This window comes from Coenobita brevimanus, chromosome 5 (assembly GCF_032717465.1).
Source record: "Coenobita brevimanus isolate Jiangsu-jjx chromosome 5, ASM3271746v2, whole genome shotgun sequence".
In the NCBI taxonomy this organism is placed as follows: Eukaryota; Metazoa; Arthropoda; class Malacostraca; order Decapoda; family Coenobitidae; genus Coenobita; species Coenobita brevimanus.
In genome coordinates, this window is record NC_136958.1 from 6,864,160 (window position 1) to 6,876,659 (window position 12,500).

The 12,500-nt window shown below is 39.4% G+C and overlaps 1 protein-coding gene across 1 annotated transcript in view; it reads left to right on the plus strand.

Annotated features, from left to right (window-relative positions):
- Positions 1 to 12,500, plus strand: part of Lar (tyrosine-protein phosphatase Lar) — a 608,447-nt gene that overhangs the window by 487,328 nt on the left and 108,619 nt on the right. The window lies entirely within an intron of this gene.

The following is a 12,500-nucleotide window of genomic DNA, read 5'->3' on the forward strand; positions in this document are numbered from 1 at the left end:
ACCCGCGCAGGACAGGGCGAAAGAGTTGTGTTTTTCGGCTCGTTTGTCTGTCTATCTGTCAGTTTCTGTCTATGTCTGATGTTGATTCTGGTTTGTCTGTCTCTCTGTTTGTCTGTTTGTGTCTGTCTGTGACTTGGCTCGTGTGTGTCTTTCTGTCTGTCTTGTGTCATGAAAATTATGGGAAAATGACACTACATGGAATTTCGCCAAACTTATCATAGTGGTTAAGGATCATCAGTGGGCCAGCTGATTGATGTGTAAAAAAAAAAAAAAAAAAAAAAAATCTCAAGTCGTAGTCAAGGGCAAGATCAGTTCAGTTTTGATCCGATTTTGACCAGTTTTGATGGAAGGGTTGAGGGACAGGCAAAGATGAAGTGACGTCATTTTAAGAATCAATCTGAGGTAAAGGTCACAGGTCGAGGTCGAAGTTTGGCTGTTTAACTCAGCTTTTCTCGATTTGGCTCAGACTTGATGGAATGGTTGAAGGTTAGCCAGAGATGGATATTTGTTGAGAACTAAGTCAAAGGTCAAGGTAACAGGGCGAGGTCATCTTAACTTTTGTTCAGATTTAGACCAAACTTGGCCGATGGATTGAGGATCAGTGTGGCTAAATTAAATCGATGTTGAGAGCAATCAGTCAGAGATTAAAGGCATATAGTAGGATGAAATGTTCGGCCATAAAATGATTGTAGGGTACAGGTGTTACTGTCTTGGAATGCTCCTTGTTACTGCTGTTAGTGTTACCTGTGATGTCTTCTCTCATTAATACTATTCTCTTAGCTCCTTCTGTACCTTGACTCCTTTCTGTTGTCTATTCATCTTGTCTCTGCTTAGGAACTCGAGTACTGTTATTATACCATCGCTCTTAATGATGCTACTACTATCACTATTATACAGCTTTATTGATAGCTGTTACTGTTACTATTCTTAACTAATACTACTCCTATTAATGGCACTCTTTCCCCCTCCTCCTCCTGCTCCTTCTCCTCCTCCTCCTCCTCCTAGTGTGATGTATTCTTACGTCACTGTTGTAGGCGTCTTCGATGACTATCAACTTTAAAATGCTAGGTTACTGCTCTCTTTCTCTCTCTTACTGCTGCTGTTACTACTTCAAATGCTGCTGTTACTACTGTATTACTATTAGACTGCTGAAACTGTTACTTCTAACATTACTGCTGTACTCGGTTATTGCCACTGCTGCTATAGTTACTATTACTGCTGCTACTGCCACTTGCTCTACCACTGCTATTACTACTACTGCTACTACTGCAGTTAATACTACTTTCTGTTACTATTGCTATATTCCTACTACTTCTGCTCCCACATTAATGATTAATTTTCTGACCATCTCTCCTCTATCTACCACTGTCACCATCACTACCCACCCCACAACTATTACTACAACCCTTTACTACCACAGCTACCAATACCCAACCACAATCAACCACAATTAACCAAATTTTAACGTTACTCTAATAAACATAAATTATTCCAGTGCAAACAATTTATTAAGTTAATTATTAGTAATGAATAATTCCTCTTTGTCTCTGTTTTATTTTTTTTTTTTCAAAATTGCCGCTTACTCCAAGGGCTTCAGGGAATCGGAATTTAAAAACAGTTCAGCTTAAAAATTATTATTATTATTATTGCCTCTGACATCTTAAAAACAGTAGTATTGCCTCATAATTCACAGTGTACAATCATGTAATTTAGAGTCTCTGATTCTCTATAATTTTCTCCATAACTTTATAAATAATTTCCTTGATACACTTTTTTTTTTGCACAATTTCCATGGCACTCTAAGCCTATACCTTATCCTTGACCTACAGTTCTATTATTTCCTCTCTCATGCAGACCTGATTAATTTCCTGTATAATTAAGACCTATACCATAATTTCCTTAAAGACTTTCAATACGATGACGCTGTTTTTATTTTCAGTCATACTGTCTCTGCCTTTTTATTTATATATTTATTTTTACTTTTCGAACTGGAGGGGTTAATTTCGATGGCATTCCAAAATTTTAAAAAGTGGTTACCATGAATAAAATAAACACACGTCATCGTTAGGAAAGGGTTAATTACTCATTAATATTCCTAATTGCCTAGAGCCTCTGTAATTAGCTGCCAGAAATATTGTATAATCGCTTATGTACATTAGAGCCCTTTGTATTATAATTACTTGAGGTCCCTATATGTATGTGAGTAATTAGAGTGGTTGTGCAAGGTGTGTGTGTGTGTGTGTGTGTGTGTGTGTGTGTGTGTGTGTGTGTGTGTGTGTGTGTGTGTGTGTGTGGCCTGCAGATGATTTTATTCAGCTAAGGAGAGGCATTACAAGATGGAAGGATTAGATAAAGCTTTCCTAAACCCCTTCACAAAGACTCTCTCTGTCTCTGTCTCTCTCTCTCTCTCTCTCTCTCTCTCTCTCTCTCTCGTAGTATATAATTTCCTTTTTAAAATCTTGAATGCATAAGATGAAAATAATAGTTCCAGTTTTTTTTTTCATTATTTATCGTTCAGTTTCCGCTAATTCCCTAGTAATTAATTGGATGTTTGTTAAAATAATCTAAAAGTAATCTAATGCCATAACACTGCGTTCAGGACGAAGCGGTGGCACTTTTAGGCCAGGTTAGGGTGAAGTGTATGTGTGTGTGTGTGTGTGTGTGTGTGTGTGTGTGTGTGAGAGAGAGAGAGAGAGAGAGAGAGAGAGATACCCCCCCATGTCGGTGAGGTAGCTCGTGCATTAGCCACCAGGGTGCGGTAATCACCTACCCAGTACCCACCCGCAGCGCCTTTCTCTCTCTCTCTCTCTCTCTCTCTCTCTCTCTCTCTCTCTCTCTGTGCTTTGTAATCCACTTTCTTTCTCAGTTTATACAATATTCCGATTCTCCTGTCATTCCTTATTCAGTTTTCCTTCATTTTTTTTCATCAGTTTCAAGTTTTTTTTTTTCGAGTTCTTCCAAGTTCCTCTCCATTTTCTTTTCCCAATATCTTTCGACAGTTTCTTTTTTTCTTTCGTTTCCAGCGTCATCCCAAGTTTCTGTTCAGTTTTTTCGTCCTCTTTCTTCATTCAGTTTTGTGTTCCATTATCTTCCAGTTCTTTCACTGATTTTTCGTATTTTCTCCCCAGTTCATTTTCGTTTTTTTCTATAGCTTTTCCTTGCTCCTTTTCCATGCTCAATTTCCCTGCCCCTTTTCCCTATTCCTTTTCCTTGCTCCTTTTCCTTGCTTCTTTTTTCTTGCTCCTTTTCCTTGCTCCTTTTCCTGCTTCATTTCCTGCCTCTTTTCCTTGCTGCTTTTCTCTCGTCTTTTCCAGCTCATCCCTTTGTTTTGGTTCCAGTTTTTTGTCTTCGTTTTCCAGTTTCTTTCCTTTTCCAGATTTTCGTCCATTCTTATTCCAGTTTCTGTATTTTTTTTTTCTTTTCTTGTTTCCATTTTTTAAAGTATTTCAGTTTATTATTATTATTATTATTATTTATTATTATTATTACTACTACTTCTACTACCACCACCACCACCACCACTACTATTACCACTACTACGACAACTACTACTGTTATTATTATTATTAGTAGTAGTAGTAGTAGTACAGTAGTTTCCTTTTCCTGCTTTGTCTCTGGCTCTCCACCTCCATTTCCCCCTCCTACTTTTCTCTCCATTATTTCATAATACTCCTCATCGTTTCCCCTCCCGGCCTGTCCTCATTTTTTATCCGTTTATCCTTCATTTTTTATCCGTTTATCCTTCATTTTACTTCGTTTATCCTTCATTTTTCTTCGTGTATCCTTCTTTTTTCTTCGTTTATCCTTCTTTTTTCTTCGTTTATCCTTCTTTTTTCTTCGTTTATCCTTCATTTTACTGCGTTTATCCTTCATTTTTCTTCGTTTATCCTTCATTTTCATTTATCCTTCATTTTTCTCCGTTTATCCTTCATTTTTCTTTGTTTATCCTTCATTTTTCTTCGTTTATCCTTGATTTTTCTTCGTTTATCCTTCATTTTCATTTATCCTTCATTTTTCTTCGTTTATCCTTCATTTTTCTTCATTTATCCTTCATTTTTCTTCATTTATCCTTTATTTTTCACCGTTTATCTTTCATTTTCTTCGTATGTCTTCCGTGGCTCAGCGCATCACTCGTCTTTCATATTCTCTCCTTCACACTTTCTTTTCGCTTGCGCTATGCTGAGGAGAGAAAGAGTGGGAGAAAGAAATTGGAGAGAGAGAGAGAGAGAGAGAGAGAGAGAGAGAGAGAGAGAGAGAGAGACTGTATGACTGAACAGTTTAACCATCATCTTTCCTATATATATAACTGTTTGTAATTACTTAACCATGATTATTTTAATATTGGTGTATGTGTATATATTGTAGTCTAATTCCTCTTATAAATATATTAATGATAACCAATTTATTAGATTAATGATTGATACTAATGTGTCCTGTGTACAAAATTAATGATGTATTCTTGTCTAAAGTGTGTGTGTATGTGAGCATCTCTTTTACGTGTGTTTGGTGCTGCAATACCGCTATATAAGGTGTTGGATCCCCCTTAGGAAGGATTATAAGGTAAATGTTTCTGTCGCCATGGGGACGGAAAGGACATCATTTCCGGCCCTCTCATTAACCCATTCAGTACGTTGATGCCTTGTGTTCTACTTACCAGCGTGTAACTTTACTCAGCATAATGGTCGGTTGGTAGTTATTTTTATGCAAGGAAGAAGGAACCAAAGGCCAAAAGTCCACAAGATTGTTCCCTCCAAGAAAACTTTAAAACAAGATAACAAGATCCAAATTCAAGATCCGTTATACCCAATTTTACTCTTAACTTGGCCTAAATTTGACATCTTAAATTTCGACTTGAAACAATAGATTAATACTAGAATATGATGCTAGTCACGAAGAAGTTTAATGGGAATGATGTAGAGCCGTGGTATTGTACAGTAAACTGCAAGAAGACGAAAATTTGTGCCAAGCTAATGTAAACAGGGTATATTTGAAGACTATTGTTTTACACCCCTGCACTATGATGGGTATTTCATTGAAGTGCATAATTGTATAATAATGAAGAACTTTAATTAATATTGGGTAAGCTCTCTAACACCATATAATTAACTTTTCCATTGTCAGGGCGATTTGACTCTTTTTAGATGGTGTGATAGTGTTTGGCACCTCCTAGTCTGACCGCGATAATATAATGTTCTTTGAGCGATCTAACACCTGTTCACGTAATTTATCATGTTGGTTAAGCGATCTAACACCGTATCATTCACGTAATCCTTCGTCAGGGCAATCCAACACCTTTCTAAATGATGGTGTGATAGTGTTTTGCTTCTCCTATAGTCTGCCCGCCTTAGGTAGGAGTCTTCACGAACACTCCTCGTCTAACCTACTAACCCGTCTCTTTTTGTTTTTTTACCCCCTGTCCGCCTGTCACAGTCAGCGGTGGAAATTCAAGTAAGTGTGTATTTCTTAACGCCTTTCTCAAGCCTCGTGTAGAGTGTTGCTTGTCGCGTCCACTAGAGGGTTTCTCGGGGTTTCTTTTAGCGTTTACACTCTCAGGGTGCTTATACTTTCTCTCTTTGGTGTTTCATGTAAATATTATGCCTTTTTTTTCTGTGGTTTTTAGTCTGATCTCTTTACTGCTACTTTGTAAATACTCGTGTTTGTGCACTTCTGGTACCTGTTTCTTTGGGTATACTGTATATAGTTTTTGTTATGTATATTCTAGTGTTTTTGTTGTGTTTGTGTGTTTTTCTTGTTTATCCTTCTGGGGGTAAATTTCCTTTCCCAGTAACTAGATTTCTTCTGGCTTGGGTTTGTTGTTTGTTGTTGTGTTTGTGTTACTGACTCCAAACGCACTTCACATTTTATTTATGTTTTGCACAAGTTGGAAATAAGTTGGTATTTTTCAATAAATGTTGTGGTTGGGGATCAACTGGAGTAAGGTAAGTTGCCGTCAACCACCCCACACAACCCTCTACGGAATGTATTTCATGTATTTTTATGATTATATAGCAACAGCGCACTGTATTTCATGTATTTTTAGGATTATACTGATTTTCATATGTCTTTGTACTCTTATTTATATATTTGCATATACTTATGAATGTTCTGCACTGATTTTTTTTCGTTAATATTTGCGTTTGTATCCCAGTGTTTACATTCACAGAACTCGTACAAGCCATGCACAGTTATCGTACGGGTGTTGCGAAATACACGATAACGTATATCTCGGTGCTCTTTATTTGCCTCCGCATTTTTGCCATTCAGGCAAGGTAAGGTTCTTTTGCACTCTCATATTTCGTATTTAAATGCTGAGGAATTGTTGCGGTTATGGCCAGACGGGGTAACACGATAAAGCAATTTTGTCGGTTGAATATAAATGAGTGTGGGGTTGGAGGGTGGGTATATTAGGGAGTTGTGAGTGAAAACTACTAGATAAGAATTATTTTTACTTTCCAATTGCCATAACTGGGATTTTAACATATGGAGAGCCGATTAAGAAGGGCGTAAGAGAGAGTGTGTACCGTCGCTTGTGTTTTTATAAGAGAAGTGGAGAGGGATGGGGGGGAGAGGGGAGGAGTGGAGAGATCGATGGAGAGAAGAGAAGAAAATAGATAGGTAACAGGAAAAAAAGGAGAGAAGAGAAGTGCAGAAGGAAAGCGAAGGAGAGTCGAGGACAGAGGAGGAGGAGAGAAGAGAATAGAGAAGGAAAGGAAAAGGAAGGAGAGGAGAGGATAGAAAAGGAAAGGGAAGGAGAGGAGAGGATAGAAAAGGAAAGGGAAGGAGAGGAGAGGATAGAAAAGGAAAGGGAAGGAGAGGAGAGGATAGAAAAGGAAAGGGAAGGAGAGGAGAGGATAGAGAAGGGAAGAGGAGAGCAGAGAAACAAGGAGGAAGAACTGGAGAAAACCGAGGTGGAAAGAGAGGGAAAGAATAGAAGAGGAAAGAGGAGATGAGAAAGTAGAGAGTGAAAGAGGAGAAGAGAAGAGAAGAGAGAAGGAAAGAGATGTGGAGGAGATAATAGAGGAGGAAAGAGGGGAGGAGAAACTTGAGGAGGAAAGAGGAGAAACGAAAAGAGGAGGAAAGAGAAGAAGAGGAGAGAATAGAGGAGGAAAGAGAAGAAAAGGAGAGCTTAGAGGAGGAAAGAGAAGAGGAGGAGAGAAGTAGAATAGAGAAGAAGAGATAGAATTTGAGGTGCTGAAAGGAGAGAGAGAGGCTTTAGGCACCTGTAGCTAAGAAAATAAATGGTTTGAGTCGCAGGGATATTGTAGTATTTGGGTAAGCTTTTGTGACCCCCCCCTCCCTTCCACTACCCCGAGGCCCTTGTCGACCCTGCTTGAGAGAGAGAGAGAGAGAAAGAAAGCTTAGATGTTAAAAGGCGTAAAAAACGTTGCGTAGCGTGGAAATTTATGTAACATTTGGATAGCCCCCCTTCCCCACTGCACACACACACACACACACACACACACACACACACACACACACACACACACACACACAACCCCCAGGCACTGTCACCCCTGTTTTATAGAGAGGGAGGGGGGGGGAGGAGAAGAATGGAGAGTCAAAGAGAAGAGAGGAGGAGAGGGGAGGTGTAGGGCTGGGATGAGAAGAGTGGAGTGGGGTGGGTGTGAGGTAGGTTGGAGGGGAGGGAAGAGGAACTTAGGGGATGTATAATGTAGACAAGGGAGGAAAGTGAAGAGGAAGCGTCCTAATAGAGGAGGGAGAGAATGGGAATGGAGTGGGGAGAGAGGCGTGTTGAGTGAATGATGAGAGGGGAGGAAGGGGTTTGGGGATGGGGAAAAGAAGGAAGGAAGGGGAAGAGAGTGTTGGAAGGGGGAGAAGAATGGGAAGGAGAGGGGAGAAAGATGGTTTCGGGTGGATGATGAGAGGGAAGGAAGAGGGGAGGGGAGGGAAAGAAGAAGGGGAAGGGGGCAGGGAAGAAGACAATGGTTGGTATGCATGAGTTTGGCCAGATTTAATTCCCGGGCCCCCATTTGTTAAACTAGAGGCCACCTCTGCTCTGTCCACCCCAGCCCGTGCAGTTTCATAGGGTCCAACACCTTATTATGCATCTCCCACACTTTATGATGCATTTTAATGGATTCCAATGCCTTATAATGCGCTCAGATACCTTATAGTGCAATTTAATATACTCCAACACCGTATTTCGTATATTAAACACTTCATAGAGGACAGTAGCAGTCTCCTATACCATATTGTAGATTCCGACGCCATATACTATGCCCGGATGCTTTATAATGCAATTTAATATGATCCAACTTTGTATTTCGTTTATCAAATGCTTCATAGAGGATATTAGCATACTAAAATACCGTATGGTAGATTTTGAATGCAGACAGGTATACGTATTGGGTAAGGAGCTTCTTGACACCTCATCATTAGCAGTTTATCTTTGAATATGAATCGTGAATATGCTTTTGTATGTCACTTTATGCAGAGTATGGCGATAGTAGAGGAATTTGTGTAATGCAGAATAGGACAGTAATGCGTAATAAACGAAATAAATTGCTTAGGAAAATGTGTTACGGTGCAGTATCAGTTTCCAGCACTTGCATTATAGTGTCCCTTGGATACTTTATAATGTAACCTCTTCACTACTGTGCCGTACTTTTTATTTCATAGAGGCTAACACTAAACGTTTGTGTGCAGCTCCAAAGAGACATTTATTTGACGCTTATTTCTTGTGGCCTTTATTTTGTGTATGTATTTATTTTAGCATTTATTTTTATTTATTTTGGCATTTATATTTATTTTGGCTTATATAATAATTTTAGCTTCTATATTTACTTTTTTGCATATTTTTATTATTTATTTCCCCCCTGTAATGCCGTACTCCTGGTATAAAAAGTGCACTTCCCTCAATCACAAAGAGTCGCGGGGTGTGTCCATCAAACAAGTGGGACGATGACTGAGATAGATAGAGAGAGAGAGAGAGAGAGAGAGAGAGAGAGAGAGAGAGAGAGAATGTGTGATCGTAGTGAAAAGGGTTAATCGCGACAGAGGGAGGCGACCTGGAGCAAACACCACTTTCGGCTTTTAAGTGCAGTTCAACCCGAAGCTTGAAAATCAGCAAGAAACGCACGAAAATGGACGGAAAAATATCGCTGCCTTTTTATTCCGGACCCACTGGGAACGTTGAGGGGGGGGAGGGCTAGTGCAGGAGGGGGGAAGAGGAAAGGAGTGAAGAGAGGAGGGGGAAGGGGAGAAAGAAAAGGAGGGGAAGGGGAAAGGAGAAAGGGGACGGGGTTAGGGGAGAGGAAGAGATAAGGAAAAAACGCGAGGGATTGGAAATAGGAAGGGAAGGAGGGAAAAGGAGAGTGGATGGGGAGAAGAAGGGAGGTGGGAGAAAGGAGGAGTGATGAGAAGATTGGAGAGGGGAGAAAGGAGTGAGGGGGAGGGGAGAAGGACAGGGAATGGGGAGAGGAGAGGAAGGGGGAGATAGAAACAGGATTGTGTAGTGAGGGAGAAGGGATGGGGAGTTCGATGGGAAGGAAAGTAAGGGAGAGACGGTAGAGACTTGAAACACTGGAGATAAGGAGATAGAGATGGGGAAGAGGGAGGAAGAGAAAGGGGGAGGGGATTGAGGAAAGGAAGGTTAGGAGAGATGAAGGGTGGGAAAGAGATGAGAAGAAATTGAAGGTAGAATGTGAGAAGAGAGAGAGAGAGAGAGAGAGGCCGGATGGGGAGGGGATATTGAGAGATGAGGGGATGAGAGGGGATTGAAGATAAATGAGAGGGGAGAAAAAGAAGTGGGAGGAGTGGGTGAGAAAGGGAATGAAAGTAGGAGAAAAATAGAGAGAGAATGAGAGATAAGTGGAAGTGAAAAAAGAAGAGGGAGAGGAAGAGACGGGAGAAGGAAAGAATGAAGGGGAAGAGGGGAGGGGGGGAGGTAGGGGGAATTCCTGGAGGTCTTGTCACATGAGTAATTCTAGTCACTCCGTCCAGGGCTGTCCGTCCATTTTGCTTGCTTCGTCACCCCCACCCCTCCTTCTCTCTCTATCTCTCTCTCTCTCTCTCTCTCTCTCTCTCTCAATTTTTGTGTCGTTCAAGCATTTTTATTTGTCCCTTTGTTTATTTGTTATTCTCTTCTTTTTCTCCTTTTTTTCGTCAGTTCTAATTGCTTTTCCTTTCGTTCATTCTTTTCCAGTTTGGTTCATTTTTTTTTTTTTTTTACCTTTCATCCATTCTTTTTTCCCTTATCGTTCGTTCCCATCACTGGTTCTGTCGGCCGTTCTTTTCCTCATTTGTACATTCTGTACCATTTTCGTTCGTTCATTACGCTGTACTTTTGTCTGATCTTAAAGTGATAAAAACAGGTATATGAAAAGTAAAGAAGATAAACGAAGCAAAAAAGATAAAGCTGTTGAGTGAAATAAAGTGGTCTTAAAATTAATATATATATATATATATATATATATATATATATATATATATATATATATATATATATATATATATATATATAATAAAGAAAAGAACGAAGAATTAAGGAACAAGGATAATCTCACAATCACAGAATCAGGAGGAAAGGAATATAGAAAAGAAAATTGGAAGAAAAAAAGCTGGAGAGAGAGAGAGAGAGAGAGAGATGTAAGCTAAATTAATCGAGAGAAGCATTCACCATTCACGCTTAAAATGGAATGTTATTAGAGAAAATTTCAAGTTAAATCATTCAAACATTCATCATTCACGCTACACACTAAATAGCGCAAATAAATAAATAATAAAATAAATAACGGAAATAAATGACGTAAATAATGTAAATAAATAACGTAAATGATGTAAATAAATAACGTAAATATTGTAAAAAATAACGTAAATAATGTAAAACAAATAACGTAAATAATGTAAATATACTGTATTTATAACAAAACTAAATAACTCGTAAACAATGTAAATAAATAACGATAATGTAAATAAATAAATAACGTAAGTAATGTAAATAAAATAACGTAAATAGTGTAAATAAATAAATAAACCAAATAATGTAAATAAATAAATGATGTAAATGCAAATAAATAATGTAAATAGGTAACGTAAATAATATAAATAAGTAACGTAATGCAAATAAATAAATAACGTAGATAATATAAATAAATAACGTAAATAATGTAAATAAATGAATAAACAACGTAAATAACTAAAACAGGGTCAGAGCGAGGCATTGTAGGTAAATTAACAGGAGAGAAATATTGCAGAAAAAATGGGGGAGGCACTCAGCGGCGTGTCACATTGAATATTAACTCTCTCTCTCTCTCTCTCTCTCTCTCTCTCTCTCTCTCTCTCACACACACACACACACACACACACACACACACACACATCACCGCAACCCCCACACCCCAGCCAACCCTACCCCCAGCCCTCACCACAACCCCCCCAACCCCCTGACAGTGATCGAGCCTACTATAGCTGATCATTTACGTGTAACCTCATTTATTAGGGTGATTAGAGTGAGGTGCTCGTTAGTGGTCCGGTAATGACTTGAGGCTGTGTTAATGACCCCCCATCCCCTTCCCACACCTTCCCTTCCCTTCCCTTCCCTTCCCTTCCCTTCCCTTCCCTTCCCTTCCCTTCCCTTCCCTTCCCTTCCCTTCCCTTCCCTTGCTTTCCTTTCTCTCCTTTCCTCGCCCCTCCCTTCCCTTCCTTGGCATGTCGCCCCAATATTACTCTTAATTAGTCATATCTTTAATTACCTGATACTCTTTAAATAGTCCCATCCTTAATTATTAGGCACCCATTCAATAGCCCCGTCCTTAATTAACACCGTTTAAATAGCCCTGGCCTTAATTACCAGCTGTCCTTTAAATATCCCTATCCTTAATTAACACACACACACACACACACACACACACACACACACACACACACACACACACACACACACACACACACACACACAGCCTGCTCCGTGTCTGGCGTCAGCTGTCAGGTAGCGTCTTGATTGAGTTCCAGGTTTGCATAATGTAGATCTGGGTAGGTCAGGTCAGGTTAGGTAGTTACGTCCGCAATGAGTCTGTTAGGATAGGTTAAAATTTGTGTAGGTAAAGCTGAAGTTATGTAGGCTAGGATAGGTGAATAGGTTAATTTAAGAGTAGTGTATTAGGTCAGGACTGGTTAATTGGTTTAAGGGTAGGTTTTAGGATATACTCAGGAATCGATAGTTAAATTAGGGGTGATAATTGTCAGGTTGTCAGGTTAAGCAAGATAAAATTACCTAATCTTTATTTTAATCTGTATCTGGATTAGGTGTGATTATGCTGGGTTGTCATTATAGGTAAGATTAAAACAGATTAAGTCGTCTTTTAGGTTATATGAACACTTAGCCTCCTATGATTTCAGTGTATTAAAATCGTCTGCCGGTACATGGAAGAGAATACTAGCGTTGATCCTACCATGTGAAGGTTGATAATGATGTGTTAATACTCAGATTCTCATGGCACGCTTACCCACTTCCCAGTCCTTTTCCCACTTCACCTCTC